The sequence below is a fragment of the Canis lupus genome, chromosome 17 (genome assembly GCF_048164855.1).
Source record: "Canis lupus baileyi chromosome 17, mCanLup2.hap1, whole genome shotgun sequence".
In the NCBI taxonomy this organism is placed as follows: Eukaryota; Metazoa; Chordata; class Mammalia; order Carnivora; family Canidae; genus Canis; species Canis lupus.
The window spans coordinates 59,108,082-59,126,774 of record NC_132854.1 but is presented as its reverse complement, the minus strand read 5'-3'; the positions used below and the strand labels follow the sequence as shown (position 1 = coordinate 59,126,774).

The 18,693-nt window shown below is 36.5% G+C and overlaps 1 protein-coding gene across 4 annotated transcripts in view; it reads left to right on the top strand.

Moving 5' to 3' along the window:
• CAB39L (calcium binding protein 39 like) overlaps nucleotides 1–18,693 on the top strand; it is a 109,181-nt gene that overhangs the window by 6,067 nt on the left and 84,421 nt on the right. For 2 of the 4 annotated variants that reach the window (XM_072783194.1, XM_072783188.1), the window contains exon 2: nucleotides 6,523–6,598. The exons of 1 other annotated variant lie outside the window; for it this stretch is intronic. The gene's annotated coding sequence lies outside the window, so the exon portion shown is untranslated. The remainder of the gene's footprint in view (nucleotides 1–6,522; nucleotides 6,599–18,693) is intronic. One more of the 4 variants, XM_072783190.1, reaches the window with a different exon arrangement.

Genomic DNA, 18,693 nt, shown 5'->3' with positions numbered 1-18,693 from the left:
ACAAATCAGAAATAAAAGGAGTTCAGAAATGAGATGACTAGGCTGTACAGGGATGTGAAGTGAGAGCTGACAACTCAAGAAAGAATTGGGGGGATCTCTGGGTGGCTCAGCTGTTAAGTGCCTGCCTTTGGCCCCGGTGCGTGATCCTGGGGTCCCGGGATCCAGTCCCATGTCGGGCTCCCTGCATGGAGCCTGCTTTCCCTCTGCCTTTGTCTCTGCCTATGTGTGTGTGTGTGTGTGTCGTGAGTGAATAAATAAAATCTTTTAAAAAAAATCAAGAAAGAATTAGGAGAAAGAATATTTTTAAATGATGATTAAGTGAAAGAAAACAAGAGTGACCATACATCACAGAAAGCAGTAAGTGAATAGAAAGGAGAAAATTAAAGGAAATCAAACATTTTCAAGGAGTGAAGAGAAAGCAACAAGATAGGCAGAGAACCAAAATGTATATATAAGTAAATGTAAACCAAAGTACAGTGGTGATGATTATGTAACATTTGAATATACTTTATGCCATTTGGTTGTATACTTGAAAATGATTAAAATGGCAAATTTTATGTTGTTTGTTTTACCACCATAAAAAATATGAACTGTGGCAATGGAACAGAGAACTATTAGAATTGAATTCAAGAGCACTTAACCAATAAATAATGTTTAAGTCTATATATATTGAAAGGCATACTGTGAATCTGGGGAATTCAACCCAGAACAGTTAACACAAAAATGTACTCATACAGAAATTGTTAGATTTTAAAAATAAGGTAAAAAAAATTTTTTTTGCTTCCATGGAAACAAAGACGGGGTCCACTTGGAAAGAAAATCAAATTGGATTAGTTTTTTTCTTTTTTTTTTTTAGCAGCAACCTTTTATGGCAGATAAAAACAAAACATTTTTTATAAATATCCAAGGAAATAAATATTTCGTATCTCACAAAACTATCTTTCAAGAAGTCAGGACATCAACAAACCTTTATAAACATGAAACAACTCAAGGAAGGTTGTTTCTATGAATCCTTCCTGAAGAATATTCCAGAAAACAAATTTCAGACAACCAAGAAATGATTGGAGAAACTTCAACATCAGGTCAGGTGGTAAGCATTGAATATATTTCACGTAGGGCTACAGTTAGAAGATGGGAATAATGGTGATAGAATGGTATGTAAATGTTATATAGTCTGACAGTGTAGAAATATATAACCCACAAAAAAAAATGGGGGAAGAAAGGAAGAGTAAATAGAAAGTAGAATAAGGTGATTGTTTGCCCTGTTGGAATTAGCTATGAAGAAAGGATAGCACAGGAAGCTGAGTGATGGAAGTTTAAACATATAGGTAAATATACATACTTAGATGTATGAAACACTAATAATAATACCTGTGATCAAAACTAGATGGTAGAGGAGAAGGACGAGTAGAGGAAATTGCTAATTTTGTTACTACTAATAGGGAATTAATATCTTTAAAATAAGGGAGGAGAATAAAGAGTGTTATATAAAGATAATACTACAGAGTTAACCCCAAAAACAAAATATAGAAAAGTTTCCTAAATACTAAAATATGTTCTTTAAAAAGAACAAACAGACCACATAGTGATATGCACACATTTTCTATATGTATTTGCGTGTACAAATATACAAAATGTATAAAGCATGAAAAGTTACCAATAACACCAAAAATAATCAGCTATATTAGTCAATATATGGGCTCAATCTGATGAAAAAGATTTTCAGATTACTGTATACAAAGGTACACCTATATAAATTATTAAAAATGGAATTAATGAATAATTTAAGGGAAGATCGAAATATTTCAGATAAATGCAAATTTTAAAAACAATTAAAAAAAATAAAAATAAAAAAATAAAAACAGAATTATCTTGGTATCAGACAAGGCAGCATTTAGTTCAAGAAGCACTAAAATAAAGGATATTTTTAAGCTAAGGGCTACACTCACAATCAAGATTTTTAAAAAATGTCAAACAGCAGCTTTCATGAAGTAAAAACTACAAGGGATGTGACAAAAAATAGAAACCTGCTAATAGAGAACTTTAACACACATCTCTCAACATAAGTACTATTAAGTATATTGTAAGGTAGATTTTCTAGATTTATATCAAAGTTTGAGTTCACTAATGGAGAATACATCTTTTCAAGTGCACAGGGGACAGTGTAAAAAATCTGTTCTATATTAGACCACGAAGAAAACCTCAGATCCAAAAAATGAAGGTCAAACTTTTGATCAGATGCAGTAAAGCTAGAAAATAATTCTTAAAAAATAACTGAAAAACCTGACTTCAGGTGTTCATAGGACTATGGTAACTGTCTAAATCCAGATCTCACCATACGTTCTTTTAAAAACCATATAGATCTGTAAAGAAAGCAAATTAAACTACTGCCAACCTTGTCTAACTAAGATAATTTCAAATTATGGGTGTGTAGGGAAGTAAACCCTGAAATGCAGGAGAGTGAGCTCTGGACCCCGTGCTAAAGTGGCAAGTGAGATTGAGACTCTTAAAACGAGAGTGGGAAGCAGGACGTTGAGTGAAGAGAATGCAGATAAAATAATTCCAGAAAGTGAAAGCCCCACCCTAAGAAGGGAAATACTAAGAAGTTTGAGACCTGTTAGATAGAAGGAAGGGACTTGAAAGTGCATGGGACCAAAGAGCAGTCTGAGAAAGGTACTGCTTTTGAGATAAGAGGATGACTTGGAAGGGACACCATTTACCTGCAGGCTTGGTGATAAGAGAAAGAGGAAATAGTAGAAATTAGGTATCTTGGTGTGAAAGAATGGAAGGTACATCAACCACTCTTACCCAAAAAGGAATAATTGAGGGATTCCTGGGTGGCGCAGCGGTTTAGCGCCTGCCTCTGGCCCAGGGCGTGATCCTGGAGACCCGGGATCGAATCCTGGTGCATGGAGCCTGCTTCTCCCTCTGCCTATGTCTCTGCTTCTCTCTCTCTCTCTCTGTGACTATCATAAGTAAATTTTAAAAATTTAAAAAAAAAAGGAGTAATTGATTTAAAAAAAACTGTAACTTATTAAACTGATTGAACTTCTGTTGAACTAAGAAATCCAGTGAATTTTCAAAATCCCTCATTCCTGTCTATATGCTTTTGGTATCTGGTTTAGGAAAATTAAGACACTTCAAAATGAGCAGATACCGCCACACCACACCCATATAAAATTACTATAAGTAGAAAACATAAAATGAGAGTCAAAATAGTTCAGTTCATGAAAAGTCTCCCCCAAAACATTCAACTACAGAGCTAAAGAAAACCACAGCATAATATCTTTAAACAAGCATTTGCAGAAATAAGGTCTCAAATACAAATTCAGAACCCAAAGTAAATGAACAAAAAGAAGGTATGAAAAGAAAATTCACCAAACTCAGGAAATAAAATGAAAAATCATCTTTGAAAATGAAGCTAACATCCAAGATACCTAAGGGAGAATAAATTTACTGAATGTAAGAGATAACAAGGAAAGACTTGAAGATAGCCAAAACAAAGGAAATTAAGAAAAGGTAAAAGAGAGAAGAAGCAAATGACACAGATGATATGTAAAAATTAGAGTTCCTGAGAAGAGAAAAACAATAGCCAAGCTAGTATTTAAATGTAATCCATGAAAACATTCTGGAAATAAAAGACTCAAATCTGTACTTTGAAAAGGCTCATTATGTACTGTAAAAATTGATCTAGAATGGTCCAGTTCAAGTCCTATCTTAGTAAAACTACTAGACATCCAAGATAATGAGAAATTCCTCTGGGTTGTCAGGTAGGCAGACAGACAATTGGGAACAAATTTCTCAACAGCAACACACAAAGCAGAGCAGCCGTGGAACAACATATTTAAAGCCCAAGAAATTGTAAGCCAAGGATTTTAGCACTATGACTCCATCCCAGAAAAAAACTGAAACCATGACGCATTCCAATATAGTAAAAAAAAGTTTACATGATGAGAAGTGCCATGAGCAAAGCAAAAAGACCAAGGACAAGGGAGGAAAGAAATATTTGAACTTCTTTCATGAAGAGCTAATCTCCTTAATGAAAATAACCTAGAAGTCAAAGCAAATGACCCAATAGAAAACCAAATGACCAAAGCAACCCAATAGAAAAATAGGACAAAGAAATGAGAGTTCACAGAAAAAAAAATGCAGATAGACGTATGAAAATATGTTTAACTTAAGTCACACAAAGAGAAACACAAAGCTATCCTAAAGGGACACCTGGGTGGCTCAATCAGTTAAGCATCTGCCTTCCCTTCAAGTCATGATCCTCGTGTTGGGCTCCCCGCTCAGTAGGGAGTCTGCTTCTCCCTCTACCCTTTGCCCCTGCTTGTGATCGCTTTCTCTCATGCTCTCTCTTTCAAATAAATACAATCTTTAAAAAAATAATAAAGCTATACTAAAAATTATAGCCACACTCAAACTTTCTAGCCAAAATCCAAAATTACATGATATACTCTGTGGACTATGGGGAAACAGGCACTTTGATGCATTGGTGGCAGGGATACAAAAGCACAAAGCTTGAGAGAGAATTTGGTAGTATCCAACAAGTTAGTTATGTGTTTACTTTTTGACCTAGGCACCTAACTTCTAGGAATCTGTTCTAAAGACATATTGAGATAAAAAGATAAACTAGCATTTCTATGAAGTTACTCACAGCAGCATTACTTGTATTAGCAGACGATTGGCAACAACCTAGGGGACGAGTTAACCGAAGTACATCCAACAGTGACATAATCTCCATTCCGCTTCCAAGTCACTCTTTTCCCCAGAAATCATGAAAGAAAATGTAGAAAGTTTGCATGTACCAACGACATTGAATGATCTGCAGACTATATTATGAAGTGGGAGAAAACCAAAAACATGGAATGACACATAGAATAATCTATAGTTAGAAGGAGGGAAAGGTGCCAACAGTTGAAGAGAGATTTCTCTGTAACTTATTAATATTGTTTTGACCTTTGAATCATGTATGTTTACTTATTCAAAAGTCAAATTTAAAAAGTAGAATAAGGGAACCCTGGGTGGCGCAGCGGTTTAGCGCCTGCCTTTGGCCCAGGGCGCGATCCTGGAGACCCGGGATCGAATCCCACATCGGGCTCCCGGTGCATGGAGCCTGCTTCTCCCTCTGCCTGTGTCTCTGCCTCTCTCTCTCTCTGTGTGTGTGACTATCATAAATAAATAAAAATTTAAAAAATAAATAAATAAAAAGTAGAATAAAAAGAAAAATCTAAAAAGGAACGGAAACAAATTTACATAAGTGAATATAGCATTTTGGTGTCATAACCATACAAGAAAAGGAATAATTTCTGGTAACGCTGAAACCTAGATTTGGGACTGTATTTTCTTAGCAGGGTGTATTCAGCATTATTGTTGTTAGACTAATATATTTAAAGTATTTTATGTATATAGCTGGGCAAAATAGATGTTACAAAGTGTTGATAATTGTTGAACAAAAGCACAGAAGTTCATCAAGTCTATAAATTAAGAAAATACAGCTTGGAAAATTCTTTGACAGAGTGAAGTCGAAGTGAAGTACAAAAATACACAGGACAGCTGTATAACAGTGCATGTTATATGGCACTGTGTCAGGCATTGTATATATAAATATCATTTAACTCTTGCAGGTACCCATTGAGACTCTGATATTTTATTCTTGAGAGGTTAAGTAATTTGCTTCAGATTAGACAGTCATTGAGTGGGAGGTTGAGATTTAAACCCAGATCTACGGGATTCCAGAGCCTGTCCTTTTTCTACTACGTTACTGCAGGATTTACATCAATATTGAGAAGAAAGAACATCAAGAGTTAAGTGTTCTATTTAAGCCAGTAGTTGCTCCTCAGAAAATACATAAATATACAGACCCTAAGTCAGTGGTTTATATTTTCTTCATGTAAGAGCAAGGCACTAAAGGAGAGAAGTATAAATTTTCTCTTATTTCTGATGGGGAAATGGAAACACACATACACAAATATCCTTATATGGATGTTGGAGATAAAAATTTCACCAAGTTGCCACTGATGACGGAAATTCATAAAAGATACAAACTGAAAGTATGGCAAAACAGGAAAGAAAATCTGGTAGGCATGGGTTTTCATGATGCTGTGAAAAGCAAAAACAAAAACAAAAGTACCTTCAAAGCTTCCATTTATGATACTTAAAAGCTCTTCTAAGCTTTGCATAGCCTTTTTATAAAAATTGGCCTTTAAGATACTAGTTTAAATAAGCTGAGGGCTTATGGAGATTCTGGGGGTGCTAGGGCTCCCCTCACTCAAGCCATCCCTTCACTCTGCTACTGGTTTTCCCAGTGATAGAATATTTTCATTCAGTTCACTACTCTCTAAAAGTTCTGGTACTTGAAGTAACTGGCGTAGAGGGATTTTCCTGTTTTAATTTGGTTTATCTATATATGATTATGATAGAGATTTAATTTTTAATTCTATGTACCTGATAGTAAAAAAAATATATTGGATTTGCTATAAAATTTTTAAAAATTAATTTTGAAGCTTTTCTTTTTGTCAGAAGCTGTGTTTATCAGGGACTTTGGTGAAGGCTAAGAAAGTTGAAATAAATTTGCAGATGATGTACAACTTCTAAGGTAAGCTAATAAAACAACTCAAGGAAGAATATAAATGTTCTTGATAGACTCGTAGGTTACAGTAGTAACACACTAAAATAAAACTTACCGGGAATAAATACAATATCCTGATTAAAATTTCACAAAGCCATTGCAGAAATATTAAATAGACTTTCATTTCTGGCAGCATGGTAGGTAAGAGTTCTTGAATCCCTCCCTCCACCAAATATCTCAAACACTAGATTTAGCATTTAAAGAATTCTATTATAGGGATCCCTGGGTGGCGCAGCAGTTTAGCGCCTGCCTTTGGCCCAGGGCGCGATCCTGGAGACCCAGGATCGAATCCCACGTCAGGCTCCTGGTGCATGAAGCCTGCTTCTCCCTCTGCCTATGTCTCTGCCTCTCTCTCTCACTGTGTGCCTATCATAAATAAATAAAATTAAAAAAAAAAAAGAATTCTATTATGAACGGATAAATCTGTAAGAAAATAAAGGAGACTTTTGGGGACTTGAAACAGAACAAGTACATCCTGTGGGGTAAGCAAGTGCTGAAGGCACGGAGTACTTTGGGGGTAGTACGCACGGCTTTCTGTTGGCATAGAAACTTGGGTAGGGAGGGGTATCGGGACTGGCAAAATTCTTGGGTTTGCAAAAGGTAGAGAGCCTGATCGGAGACCGGAGACCCTCTCGGAGAGGCAGATGGCTCTGGGTGGAGCTAAAATCTCTTCCACTGGAGTGCCTGGTGGGCTCAGTCAGAAGAGCATGCAGCTCTTGATCTTGGGGTTGTGAGTTCAAGTCCCATGTTGGGCATAGCGATTACTAAATAAAATAAATAAAGTAGACTTAACAAAATAAATAAGTAAACTTAACAAAAATAAAATAAAGTCTCTACTAATTCCTGGTTACCAGCTCACATTCACTTGGGTTTGAGGCCTTAATTTACACTATTTTCCTGGTCCCTAAGTACCTATTTTCGTGGTTTCCCACAAATGGAGAATTTTAATTTAAAATGGACCAGGGTCTCCAACACTTTTTAGTACTGGGCAGAAACCATTAAAAACCATCCATGGAGGGAGTTACCAACCCAGTTGTCAAAGTATCGTTGTTAAAATTCTTTTTCTTTTTTTTTCTTTTTTTTTTTTTAAGATTTTATTTATTCATTCATGACAAACACAGAGAGAGAGAGGGAAAGGCAGAGACATAGGCAGAGGGAGAAGCAGGCTCCATGCAGGGAGCCCGACATGGGACTCGATCCCGGGTCTCCAGGATCACATCCTGGGCCAAAGGTAGCGCTAAACTGCTGGACCACCAGGGCTGCCCTCGTTGTTAAAATTCTAACAAATAACCTCCTAATCATTTTTTAAAAATCACAGAACATAACAAGGGGAAAAAATCAAAATGTTATGAGCAAAGAGCAGAAATTATAAACAACTAAAAACAGATCTACAGAGGTTTCTGCTATTAGAAATATCCAATACATAAAATAAATATTTAATATTTAATAAATACGAGAGGGATTCTAAAACATAAGGAATAATAGAACTTAAAAGTGACCAGGAACGTTAAAATAAGAACCAGTTACAATATCAGAAATGAAAGTATGGCAAAGCAGGAAAGAAAATCTGGTGGATATGGGTTTTCATGATACTGTGAAAATTGTAACAGAACTTAAAGATTAAATGGTGTGTTAAACCACTATATGAGGCACAGTTAAAAAGAGAATACGATAGAAAACCATCCATGGAGAAAAAAGTTATTGAAAATAAAAGATTGTGAGGTGGTCTAATCAAGAGTTCCAAAAATAAAACTTAGAATAGGATTGAGGCAATATTCATAATTGCCATTAAAATTCTGCCATAATTGATGAAAGACTCAATTGTCAGATTTAAGGAACCCAGCGAATTGCAGTCAGGGTACATAAAGAGAGCTACATCTTACTAATGTTCAGCTGTAGAATGCCAAGCATGGAGAAACCAGTAGGTCGCAACCTACACTTTAAAAAATATTGTTCTGAAAGGGATACCCCGAGAAGGAAAACACTCCTAAAAGGAAGGTATGAAATAAAAGAAGAAATAGAGCGTAAAGAAAACATGAGTAAATCTAAGCCAACACTGGTGAAAGGAAACAGCAATGATAATGTAGTAGTCCCCCTCTCTCTTTTTTAAGATTTTTATTTTCAGTAAATCTCTACATCCAGCATGGGGCTCAAACTCACGACAGCATGATCAAGAGTTGCACACTGCGCTGACTGAGCCTGCCAGGTGCCCCTACTCTAGTTCCCTCTTACCTGTGGTTCTACTTCCATGGGTTCAGTTCCCTCTGGTCAGCTACAGTCCAAAAGCAGATGGTCCTCCTCCTGATTTATCCTCAGAAGGTCATTAGTGGTGTAATTACGTCACAATACCTACATCATTCACCTCTCTTCATCTGATCATGTAGGCATTTCATTATCTCACATCATTGCAAGAAGGAAAATAAGATATTTTGAGAGAGAAAGAGAGTGAGAGAGACATCACATTGATGTAGCTTTTTAATACAGTATATTGTTATAATTATTCTATTTTATTAGTATTCTTATTAATCTTACTGTGGCTAATATCATCGGTAGGTATGTATGTAGAGACAAAAGATAGTGTGTTGACCCCTGAACAGCATAGGTCTAAAGTGTGTAGGTTCACTCAGTATACAGATTTTATACAATACTGTAAATGTGTTTTCTCTAACTTTACAGTTTTCTTAATGTCTTTTTCTAGCTCACTTTATTGTAAGAATGCGGTATGTAATATATATGTGTTGATCGACTTTATGTTATCAGTAAAGCTTCCAGTCAAAAATAGGCTATTCGTAGTTAAGTTTTTAGCAAGTCAAAAGTTACACGTGGATTTTCGACTGCATGGGTTGCTGGCACTCCCCAAACCCCCCATGGTTCAAGGGTACCCTCTTCTACAGTGGTTATCGGCGGTAAGATGAATAACCAGGTTGGGGTGTATCTATACAGTGGAATACTACTCAGCGTGTACTTCCAACAAAATGGATGAATCTCAGAACAACCGTGCTGCATAAAAGAAGCCAGACAAAAGAATACACGTTATTTGATTCTACTTATTAAAAATGTAGAAAATGTAACTAACGTATAGGGGCAGAATGTCCATCAAACGTGGTGGATTGCAGAAAGGGACTCTATGAAAACGGGGTGAACACATATGACATTCTAAATATTAAACAACAGGATTGGGACACCCGGGGGGCTCAGTGGTGGAGCGCCTGCCTTCGACTCAGGGTGTGATCCTGGGTCCTGGGATCGAGTCCCGCGTCGGGCTCCCGTGAGGAGCCTGCCTGCTTCTCCCTCTGCCTGTGTCTCTGCCTCTCTCTGGGTCTCTCATGAATGAATAAATAAAATCTTTCCTAAAAAAACGCCCCAGGATTTATTAATTAGCATTAAGCTATTTCATAGCATCAGGCAAAGATAGCCCTGGGCAGCCATCTCTACACTAACCTCCTTTGTATAGTAGAAATACACCGGCCCCCTGCTACCAGACTGTTCTCCTCAACTGTACGCAAATAGGCCTTGCCAAATATAACCTTTTCCTCTCACGGTACATCCCAGTGGCTAACCAGTGTCTCTTCTGAATGATGTGTTCATCTTTTAAAATATTTACGTTAACAGTTTCAGTTGGGCTATAGCCAAGTTATGTGGGCCTCGAAGCCATTTTGTCTTTTTAGGTAACGTTATACATGTCTACTGGTTTTCTGGGGTAGATTTTACAGTTGAATTTGTTGTATACAGACTATGTACAGTATCTCCACAGTATTTGAGTTACCTTACTCTCTTCTGCCCCTGACTATGTGTACCATAAAAAATCCAATCTTATTTCCCATCAGTTAGCAGTGTGAGACAGGGCATGTCTAGCTTAGTACGAATTACTAATTCAACAATGAGATACCACCTCACACCAGTGAGAATGGTGAAAATTAACAAATTACTAATTCTATAACTAAATTTAAATTGATATCCTAAGGGTGCCTGGGTGGTTCTGTTGATTAAACATATGACTCTTGATCTTAGCCCAGGTCTTGATCTCAGGGTCATGAGTTCAAGCCCCGCATTGGGCACCATGCGGCATTCCTACTTAAAAAAAATTAACATCATAGATGAAAATAAACTCCAGACCAATTAAAAAGAAAATAAGCATTACAGTCAGTACCATATTTATCAACTTTGTGGGCAACTAGTAGCTTTCTCAGCTTTAGAATTAAAAATAATAATAAAACTGAAGAGCAATTTATAGATTTTAATAACTGTATAAGATTTTTTGTACAAATGAATGTTAGTAAAACCAAAATGAAAGAAACAAAGAGATTAGGAGAAATATTTGAGCCAAGTAACAAAGATCAATATTTATAACAAATTTAAAGACCTTATTAAATTTTATTACAGAAATCTCAGTATCCTGGTGAATAAATGAAATACCAGTATGAACTTAAAGTTCTCATAAGAAGAAATTAAAAACACAAATATTCAATCTCGCAAGTGATCAAACAAATGCAAATTAAAGGTATGAGAGAACATTGTATATCTCTCTAAATAAGGATTCAGAAAGGTAGTTGGAGATGGTGAGGTTTGTGTGAATCTCATATTGGCAGCATTTTTAATTGGCTTAATGCTTTCAGAAATTACTAATATATACCAAAGCCCTTAAATTACATATTTTGACTGAGTAGAACTACATGAGAGACTTTGTCCTGAGAAAATAACACAAACAAGAAAGGGGAAAAAATCGCAAGAAACATTTTTGACAGGATTAACCATAAGAGCCTAAATGTCAGCATTGGTGGGTAAATTATAAAATTTAATTTAAATTATAAAATTTATAAATTATAGGTTAATACTGTGGTATTAAAAATAACTTTTCCCAAAATGTCTATATAGAAATATGGTTAATGTTTTATATAGTTAACAAAACATTGGCAAAATGTTTTTTGGCAAAATTTTATACTATTACTACAGTTATATGAAATGTATGTGTATACATATGTATATATATGAAACAAAACATTAGGAAATATTCGGAAATAAAAATAGCTTTTGAAAAAAAATAGCTTTTGTGTTAACAGGTTGAGATTTTATGTGTGTTATTTTCCCTAAATTTTTAAAAATGAATTTTCAGTGGGAAAAAATACAACTTAAAAGAATTAAGTGAATGAATACTTACTAACTTAGAACTGGGGTGGGGGGGTATATAATTTTCTTAGAATTAATTGCAGTCCCAAGTTAAATTAATTCTCAGATATTCAACAGTTTTAAAATGAGATCACATTTTACTTTGCCTGTTCTAGTTTTCTATCACTAGTATTTAGGAATGTCATTAATTTGATTGGGATAGGTGCTATATTTTGTTAATTTGCTGAGCAAATTGTATTTAAATCAAAGAGCCTGTTTATTTGAGTTCTCATTAAGCCACATGAGATCACTTACCATAATTTGGTTAAGTACAAGTCTTTTAGAGAGCTGAAAGTCCTCTCTTTAGGGTTTTTTTTTTTTTTTTTAAGATTTATTATTTATTTTTGACAGACAGAGAGAGAGAGAGAGAGAGAGAGAGAGAGGCAGACACAGGCAGAGGGAGAAGCAGGCTCCATGCAGGGAGCCCAATGTGGGACTCCATCCCAGGTCTCCAGGATGACACCCTGGGCTGAAGGCGGCGTTAAACTGCTGGGCCACCGGGGCTGCCCTTTCTTTAGGGTTTTTGAGTTCTTTTTATCTCAGTTATTAGAACTGTGTGTCTTCTTTTGAAAAATATCGATTCAGATCCTCTGTTCCATTGTTTTTCTAAGTAGGCTCCACACCCAACATGGAGCCCAACACAAGCCTTGAACTCATGACCTCAAGATGGAGACCTGAGCTGAGATCAAGAGACAGATGCTTAACCAACTGAGCCACCTAGGCACCCCTGTCCATTTTTTAATTGATTGATTGGGGGTTTTATTTGCTATTGAGTTGAATGGGTTCTTTATATTTTTGGGACTTAACCTCTGTCAGATATAAAAAGTTTTTAAAATTGTAGCCAAGAGGGGCTTAGGATATTCAAATAAAAAATAGAACTTTTTAATGGAGAAACATGTCTCTTTGAAAACACTAAATATTTAATAAAAGAATTAAATGATGACCCTAAATGACCTTTATTTTTGCCATAACTTACCATCCCTCTATTTTGCAATAAAAGTATTTTGCAGACTTCTGAATTGTGCTTTTGAAATGGAAAATCAGAAAGTATTACGAGTTTAGTTGTAATTATAACTCTTTTTTTCATAATTTTTTCTCGTACCATTTTTACCCTCTGCTAAGTAATTTAGAACTAGAGCTACGTATCACATTCTTAGCTTGAAATCGGCTTTCTCATGATACTGGACTTAATAGTAATTTAAAAAAAAAGATTTACTTATTTATTTATTTGACACAGATAGAGCAAGCATATGTATGAGGAGGGACAGAGGGAGAGGGGAGAAGCAGACTCCCTGAAGAGCCGGGAGCCAGACTCCCAGGTCCCAGGGATCATGACCTGAACTGAAAGCAGATGCTTACCTGACTGACCCCCCCAGACTCTCCAATTTAATAGTAATTAATCCCATCTTAAATTATACCATGTTGCCTTTCTAGGTTTTCTGTCAAAAGATTTAGGGTAGGAGAAACTGAGGCAAGAAGCCATGGATTGTGACCACAGGAGTGACAGCAAGACAGTGCAGGTTAGATGAAGAGAAGTATTGAAAACTGAACTGGGAACTGATGCCCAGAACAGAGTGGGTGATGGTGTTTGGGATATGAACCAGTAACGTCTCACATTAAAGACATGGAAGGAAGAAAATAAACACGAGTGGTCTTTAAGGCCAAACTTACCATGTAATCTATATTAAGAAAATTTTTAGAAATGAGCACAAAGATTTACTTAGAGGATAATGTGTGGCATTATTTGCGGTAGAGAGAAAGGAAACTATCGAAACTATAATAGTAGCTTTATTAAATGTGATACATTTATTTAGTGGAATGGTATGCATCCATTAAGATGCAGACTTCATAATGAGAAACAGAAAGAAGTAATGGGGAGATTGATTTTATTTTAATGGGACTGTCTCTGGCTAGAATGGTGTCTTTCAGCATTCAGGGGAATTGATAATGTAGTTGAAAGTACCTAGCATGGTACCTGGGACATAGAAAACATTTGGGAAATGGTAATTGCTTTGGGATGTCGGCTAAGTACTCAAGAACTGGATTTGTTGTCAAGTGTGTCTCAAGGGACTTGAAAAAGAAAAAGACTTGGAGAATGGTGGGAAACCCAGGCAGCCTCAGTCCTGGACACGTAGCCCTGGCTACTTCAGATAAATGGAGGCCTTTTGTGTTTTAGCAAGTGGGAGAGGAAGGTTGACAGAAGTATGAGGAAAGAAGAAAGAACTGAACATTAAATCGTACACATTACCCTTGATGCTGTGAATTTTTTTAAAAGATTTTATTTATTTATTCATGAGAGACACAGAGAGAGAGGCAGAGACCCAGGCAGAGGGAGAAGCAGGTTCCATGCGGGGAGCCCGACGTGGGACTGGATCCTGGGTCTCCGGGGTCACGCCCTGGGCTGAAGGTGGTGCTAAACTGCTGAGCCACCTGGGCTGCCCTGATGCTGTGAATTGATGCTAGTATAACCAAATATCAACATAATGCATGTATTTTGCAATTTAAAAGAATTTGCAAAATCTTCTGTTGGTTGTATAAACTGGTTATATTCATGACACCATGTGTATTTCATAATGTGAATATCAATAAATACTGTTTAAAGTATTGTTATTTGGGTTTATTTTTTAGCTCTTTATTTGACAATAATTTATGGCTTATTTAATATTACCTGCTTATATCCAAAAAGTTAAAGGAACATTTCAAAATATTCGTTTTATCCCTGTATTTATCAATAGAAACAAGAGTAATTTGAGGAGGAAAATTTTGTGAAAGATTATTTTTTCCATGAAATATCCCTGGCTCCCTTTTACCCTAAATTGAATCAAAGATGTTGTCATCTTATAGAAATATCATTTGCATCTAATTTACTAAGCAGCTAAGAAAGAAAACAAATTGTAAGAAATAAGAGAAAATAGATGTGGGGCCTCATGCTCCCAGAGCTGGGCCAGGCCACGTGACCACAGGACTTCTCTCTCCCGCCTCTCAAGCAGACACTGGTGGCGCAACAGTCCTTTCCAAAACTTTGCCCATCTTTCAGTGTGGAATGGAACCTTTGAAACTCAAATATGGCATCAACAAAGTCAAATATAGCGGCATCGGTCGGGGATAACAGGAATGCCCGTATACTCCTCCTAACTCCACACAGGAAAAGGCAAAAGGAAGAGAGTGGAGATGTGTCCATAAGAACAGACCCAGATGCTATGAAGAAAGAAAAGTATATCAGAGAAATGAGGAAAATGATTGGCATTTCAGTTATTTTCCTCTCCATTAGTACAGAACCTAATTGCCTTTCAGTCATTCCTCAACTATGAAGAATTACAAGCTTTCCATCTAAAAACCCAGAAGATTCCAAATCACTAGATTTCTGCTAACATTTGTTGCTAGAAAGGCCCAATGATTTGCAGTATATGAAGAGGATCGTGAGAGAATATGACAGTTAATAGGTTGTGGAGCCAACGCAGACTAAGATCAAGCAACTTTCCGAAAGAGGCAAGTATAACTAAGAGAATTATTAAATGATAACTATTATAAATGGAAAATGGAAAAAAAATAGCACTTGTTAGATAATATCACCATTCAGTCCAACCAGTCACCCAGCAAAAACATTCAGCCCATTCAGGTAGTTGTGTGATATCTCAAAATAAATTCCATGTACTTGTCAGAAAAAGGAAAAAAAATGGAAGGAGAAATAATATCCAAAATATGAAGAATTGTGAGGATTTCATTTTATAACAGTGCACAATTAACAATGTTGAGCATATATGGGGGATCCCTGGGTGGCTCAGCGGTTTGGTGCCGCCTTCAGCCCAGGGTGTGATCCTGGAGTTTCAGGATCGAGTCCCACGTCGGGCTCCCTGCATGGAGCCTGCTTCTCCCTCTGCCTGGGTCTCTGCCTCTCTCTCTCTCTCTCTCTGTCTCTCATGAATAAATAAAATCTTAAAAAAAGAAAAGAAAAAAGAAGTCTAAAAAAAGAACTTTGATTTGTGGGAGGGAAAGAATTCCTTTTTGTTGTCAGAGAAATGGTTATTAAAAATAACTTTTAAAGCAATCTTTATGCCAAAATACTTGATAATTCTTGATTGTGGGAGTTAACCAAAAATGAATTAAAGCTATTCATAGACTCATCTATTCAGAAAATGTCTTGTAGTGCACATATCTTCACAAAATAATCTCTTCTAGTAATGGGATTTTTTAAGTACAAAAGATCAAAATTGCAGGAATTTTGAAATCACAATTAACCAAATGTTATTTCAAATATAATGCTGTGCAAAGCCAAATAGCTGATATTAGTAGAAATGCCACAGGGATTTGAACTTTGGGTATACCACTGACAAGCTGGCTGCCCAAGTCAAACATTTTAACCTTTCAGTTTCAGTTTTTTTGGTCTGAATCTGCTGTAGTCATAACATTGGTTTTATATTTCTTGTCTGTAAAGTAGAGCTACTATAATAATATTTCCTTCAAGGGATCCCTGGGTGGCTCAACAGTTTGGCGCCTGCCTCCAGCCCAGGGTGTGACCCCGGGGTCCCCGGATCGAGTCCCATGTCGGGCTCCCTGCAGGGAGCCTGCTTCTCCCTCTGCCTGTGTCTCTGCCTCTCTCTCCCTCTCTCTGTGTATCTCATGAGTAAATAAATAAAATCTTTTTTAAAAAAGTTTTAAAATATTTCCTTCGTGTTCTTTTCAAAGCTTATGTAAAGAACATATATATATGAACATTTTTTGAAATTATAAAATGCTGTGTAGATAATGATGAATATTAATTTCAAAGGTTTGTTTATTTTTTTCAAGGGTTTATTTAAACTTAAAAACAACTGTGCAAACATCTTTGAGGCAAGCCATTTAATTTCTGATATTTAGGAATATGTATTTCTAAAGCATAGTTGTAATCAGTAATTTATATATCTTTACTATGCTTTTTCCTTAACTTTTTGTAGTTAACGTCATACCAAACCTCCCACTTTCATGCCTTCTTCCCATGATTGAGGCTGAAAATGCCAGATACTCATTTTTTCTAGCCTCCTTTGCACATAGGGGCAGAGGGGGTCAGGTGGGCAGATACTTCATTTTAGCCTTTTCAGGCCGAAATGTGGAAATTTGGGAGGGGGGATTTCCTGAACAATGTTTTCCTCTTAACCATGATTTTTTTCTCCCTTTTTCCTAGTTCTCTTTCCAATTCCTTCCTTCCTTCCTTCCTTCCTTCCTTCCTTCCTTCCTTCCTTCCTTCCTTCCTTCCCTCCCTCCCTCCCTCCCTCCCTCTTTCTGTCTGTCTTCAAGTTTTTGCTAAAACATTTCCTCTTGCTGGAAATACCCTCCCTCCCCCACTATCTATCTTACTATCCAAATCCTAGTACTTTTTGAAAGTGCATCTAAATTCTCATTTCTTCCATTAACCCTTTACCTTTTCTCTTCTCACTAGGTAATATCTATATTTTACCTTATGATACTTGGTCCCATGATTATTTCCTCTTCCTTTTACATTTTCTTCAGTCTTTATATTTTGGTATAATTATTTCATACAGATAACTATATTTTTTTTCCCCAAAAGTTGTAAGCTCCTCAAAGGCAGTGATTTTGTTACAGACTTCTTTTGAATTCTTTGGAGAACTTGGTACTACAGTAGGCTTGTAAAAATATCGATAAAGACTTGTTAAATGGGGATGGCCCAGGGCGCGATCCTGGAGACCCGGGATCGAATCCCACGTCTGGCTCCCGGTGCTTGGAGCCTGTTTCTCTCTCTGCCTGTGTCTCTGCCTCTCTCTCTGTGTGTGACTATCATAAATAAATAAAAATTAAAAAAAAAAGACTTGTTAAATGTAATTGCATAGTAGAGAATTAGGCTATAAATATGTAGTTGGTTTGAAAACCAGTTATGTGTCTAAGTCTTCAGAATTACCAATAACATTGTATCGAAGATGGTGACCACCTTTTTGTGTATGTTTACCAGCTATGAAAAGCCAAGATCTTTATTTAAAGTGAAAAAAAAAGTTCATTATTATTAGATGGTCATTTTATAGCTTCCTTCAAAGGAGAACTAGCATCATGATTTTTTTTAAGATTTTTTTTTTTTTAAATTCATGATAGACACACACAGAGAGAGAGAGAGAGAGGCAGAGACACAGGCAGAGGGAGAAGCAGGCTCCACGCCGGGAGCCCGACACAGGACTCGATCCCGGGACTCCAGGACCACGCCCTGGGCCAAAGGCAGGCGCCAAACCACCAAGCCACCCAGGGATCCCCCCGCACCCATCCTGATTTTTTAATCCTAATTTATGTTTACATTATCCCTGAATAAGTTTTAAAAAGAGTATAAAATAGGAGAGGAAAAAAATGAAGCAGCATCAACCTGTCTACATATAGAGAAATGGTTAAATAAACTGTGGTGCACCAATATTAAGAAACACCACACAGCTTCTCAAAAAGAATGAAGTTCTGCTAAATCTGTCATGTAAGGAAAACAGGATCTACTACTAAGAAGCAAAAATAACTTGTAAAGCAGAATGTGTGATATGAAACTAGTTTTTAAAACCAGGTATGTATTTAAACAAATTATGTTTGTGTATATATGGAAAAAGTGAAAGAACAGAAATAAACTGTTAACAGTGGTTAACTTTGGCGAGTGGAATTAGAGACAAGGAAGGCAGGAGATTTTCAAGCAATAGAGAAACATGTAAAATAAAAAAATATTTTTTTCTTCAATGAGCACTTGTTTTTTTTCAAATAGTATATTTCCTTTTTTAAATTTATTCCTTTTTTAAAAAAGATATTTATTCTTGAGAGAGACAGAGAGAGAGGCAGAGACACAGGCAGAGGGAGAAGCAGGCTCCATCCTGGGAGCCCGACGTGGGACTCGATCCCAGGGTCCCCGGGATCACTCCCCGGCCGAAGGCAGGTGCTAA